Raw genomic sequence first — 4543 nt, forward strand, 5'->3', positions numbered from 1 at the left:
TGATTGTTGTAGCTGTGTTCCAAAGTTTCTCTCTGATAATTTCGGGGTATTGGCCTCCAATAAATATAAGTACAACTGCCCAGTTCACGATCTATACTATACCCAAGATGCTTTCTCAAAGATGAAGCCAGTTCTAAGGCTTCCCTTATCTCTCCTTTAACCACAAAGCATTTCGTTAGACTATAAGAAATCAGCTACAATAGTAGATTGGTAAAGAGAACAAACTTGAACCAGAATGCCTGAATTCAAAACTCTTTAACCCCTATTAGCCTCTGATTCTCCATCTGTAAAACAAAAACTATAATAGTTCCTATCTCATGGAGTTAGTAGGTCTAAAGGAGCTACCATTTATAAAATATTGAAGATGGTCTCAAAAATCTTGAAATATATTAACAGCTGAACTCTTTAGCAACTGTGTCTCCTGTAAAGACTGTAAAATAAAGGTTTCTTACAGGGAAGAAGAAGAATTCATGCCTTTGAGTTGTGTTGGAGAAGAGTATTGAACACACCATGAACTTCCAATAGAACAAACAGGTCTGTCCTGGAAAGGGTGAAGCCAAGTTGCATCTTGGAGGCAAGGATTTTGAAGCTCTGTCTCACATACTTCAAGCAAGTAGCCAGGATGGACCAGTTCTTTGAAAAGAACTTTATGCTTGGAAGGGTGGAGGGGACAGAGTAGGGGAAGACGACCCTGGATGATATGGATTGACACAGTAACTGGGATAACAGGGGCAGGTTTATCATAAATGGTGAGATTGCTCATGAGGGATAGGGCAATGTTCAGAGCAATGTCCATAGTGTAGCTGGTCACAGTTGACTAGATAGCACGTAACAATAGGGGAAGTGAACGTTTTCTATAGGAAACTGTGAAAGCTATATATCCTATATTGGGTGGAACCAGACCAGAGTTAGAAATGTTTACATCCATTTACCTATAGAGTTAGATGTAGTTAAACAAACATTTTATAGCTTTTTCTAGACGGATCCAATGATGTCTTGTGTTTTGTATAACCTAAAATTCTAAGTTGTGACTTTGTAGCCTCTTAAATCATCGTCTTAAATCAGATCGTCTCTGGCATCTGAGAGCCTATGATTTGCAGGTTTTCCACTCATGGGCATTGAGTTGCAGAGATTTACTGACAGGTAAATGAATGTTGGCAGTGCTTTAGCCAATATCTTCTTGGAAGTAGGAAATGGGCACTAATGGAAAGGACACTGGGTTAGGAGTAAAAATAAAATTGGAATCCAATCTAGCACTTACTGGAAACATAACTTGACTCTTACTTCCCTTACTCGTGAAATAAGAGAGATTAAATCTGTGACTCACAACCTAACATTTCCTAATATCAGAGGGTTTTACAAGAATTATTCTGAGCTATTTTCACCCTTTCAAATAGGAAAATATATACTTAATCAAATGCAGCACTGCAGCTTTACAGAATCGTGAAATTCTATTGTTTTACTTCCCCCTAGCCCCCATTTGCAGGAATTCTATCAACTCGATGCCATGTCACTGGTTGTCTTTTGCTGGTGAAAAGCTCTGAATAACAATTATATACTCTATTGAAAATGAAAGATGGGAAAACGATTTCGAGAGTACTGAGGTCAATATATTGTTTCTGGACAAAAATGCAACATAAAAATAGAAATTAAAGAAAGACCATTTGAAGTAAAGTACGATGAGCAGTGGTAGCAGACCAACTTTTCCAAGTGAACATATGATCCATATAAACTGTAATATTTAATGGATCAAATCTATAAAATGGATGCTTGTGATATTCTAGGAAAAGTATATAAATCTGTGTGTGAGTTTCCTTTAGCATATTTAATTAACTGGTGTTACAGATTGAACTTCATTCTAAAAAAAAAAAAGTATGTGTATTTAAATCATACCCCCAAAGCTGTGGATATGACCATGATTGGATGCAAAGTTTTTGAAAATAGTAAGCTAAGTTAAAGTCATATTGGAGTGTGGTGGATTCTAACCCTATTAGTTGGTCTTCTGAAAAAGAAGAGATACATAGAAACAGGGACGCAGAGGAAGACTGACATGTGTCAATGCAACTTCAAGCCAATGAACAGTTGTAGCTACCAAAAACTAGGAGAGAAAAATGGATGAGTCTCCCTCACAGCTTTAGGAAAAGTCAACACAGGCAACACTTTGACCTCAGACTTTCAGTTTCTAGCAATGTCAGACAGTTAATGCATATCTGTCCTTAAAGTCACCAACTTTGTGATACTTAGGCGCAGTATCCCTAAGATACGAAGACAACTGCTTTTATGATCTAGAGCTTTAGTCATTATTTTCAGAAAACACTTATCGATTTTTTAATTATTATTATTAGCTACTGTTCAGCACCATTGTCTGTAAAAAGAGTTGTTAAAATTTTGTTTTATGCTGTCATGTTGTTGTGTGTCCTAAGGACCAAATGGACAACAGAACAAAATGTTGCCTGATCTTCCACGCAGTAAATGATTATTAAATGCCTTCTATTGCTAGGAATCTTTGTCTAAAACCTCCACTGATATAGTAATTTCTTATATTTTGTGTGTTAGTGCAGAACAACAGTAGAGCAGGTAAAATTTACAAATAACTTATCCAACAATAGATCCTAATTATGCTTAAAAAGAGTTGATAAAGAAAAATATATAAAGCATAAATATTAAAAGTATTTCATTAAATGATGGCACGTACTCCTTGAAACAGGAAATTTTCCTTTAAACTTTTGAGGAATTTATCATAGAACATAGAATGAACATATTATCCTAAACCATTTCCATATAGATTTTTCAAGACCAATAATTGTAATTTAAAATGACATCAAATAGTCTAAATGCACTGAGAATACTATTAGCCTGTAATTAACTTATCTTAATGCAGAAACATTTTATTACTTTTAAAGAATTCTTTTAGAAAATGTTACATGAATTTGTAAGTTAGTTTCCTCACATCCAGAGCTGGAAAAAAGTAGACTCCTTTGTTAGTAAGTTTGGAATGAGTAGACACACAATACTGGGAAAGGGCTGTCAACTAGATTTCTAGGAACCTGGGCTCTGTGTTTGAGTCTGGAAAGTGACTGTAGGCCCATCACCTTCATTCTCTCTAAGGATTTTGTTTTCTTCCCTGATTAAATGAAGACATCAAACCCAATGGATGCCAAAATTCCAATAAGAGAACAATGCAAAATTTGGTTATTCAACCCAGTTCAAAACCTAGGATTTTGAGGTAACATTTAGTTCACTATCAGCTTCTTTTAAACATGTTTGAAACTCAGTTGTGGGCTTGGTCTAGAAGCTCTACTACAAACACTCCATTTACAAAAGAAAAAAATTAAAACAAAACAAAACAAAAAACCCACAACAACCCGATAATACATACAAGTCCCTCCTTGGTCCATAATAATAATCCAGCATTGTGAAGGGTCCCACTATAGCAGGGAGAAAAATCAAAACTCTTTGCCATTTTGGGGGACCGAATCTCACAGCTAACCCTCCAGTAGGTTCTCAGAAGCTGTAAATTACATCAGAGGAAATTGCCTACGGTTCTTCAGAGGAACGGCTGGTAGTTTCAATCCACCCACTTTGGTATTGACAGTGGAACTTCCTACCTACTAAGCCACAAGTGTACCAGGGAAAGGGATTTCTTAATTCAACTCATGTTCTTATTTTCTAGAAATGGTTCATTCATCCCCTGTTTTTTTGTGATCCCTGGTTTTTTTGGGGATTTTCCCCCGCCTTCTGGGAGAAACTTTCAGAAACTTTATCCACCATCAATACAGCTGAAATTGAATTTTAGGAGCCTGCCTCACTAAAAAAGAATGGTTCCCTTGAATCTTTCTCTCAATCAGTGTAGTGATAGTCACTTTGAGGCCATGTGAAATTGAATGTAGAAAAGTCATCTCCTTAATCTGATGTTTGCTGAAATCCAAGTCAAGCCAGTCTGTGAGGTATCATTGGCCTTTGTCACTCACTGACACTCTTGTACATGCAGTATATAATTTTCAAGTTTACCATAAAAGAGGGAAAAGATGGGAAATTTTATGGTCAGACACATGCTACTCCTCACATTTTATCAACTTGAACTCAATCACTCTAAGGGAGGCTAGGAAATGCAATTTAGTTCAGTCCAGTTCAAGAATGTGAGGATGGAAACATTCTATATTTGCACTGTACAAAGTGGTAGCCATTAGCTACATGTGGCTATGGAACACTTGAAATTTAGCTGTTGCAACTTATAAATGGAATTTTTAATTGTATTTAATTGCAAATAATTTAAATTTGGCTAGTTGGCAGTGGGTTCCATATTGAGCAGTGCAAACAAATTTTTTATCCAACAAGAAGAGGAAATGGGTTTGGTCAGCAAAAAGATCCTCTTTTTTTTTCACAGCTGGAGACAGTCATCTCTGTGTTAGCAAGTAAGAATATACTAGTCTCTTGGTGTATATCAAGTAAATCTCCTATGTTGTCTTCCAAACATTGCTCATACACAAAACTAGAAGTCATCCCTACTCTACTCATTCATGCGACAAATACAAGCTGAGAC

Source organism: Elephantulus edwardii, unplaced genomic scaffold (assembly GCF_000299155.1).
Source record: "Elephantulus edwardii isolate Elephantulus edwardi_28Jun2011 unplaced genomic scaffold, EleEdw1.0 scaffold00054, whole genome shotgun sequence".
NCBI lineage: Eukaryota > Metazoa > Chordata > Mammalia > Macroscelidea > Macroscelididae > Elephantulus > Elephantulus edwardii.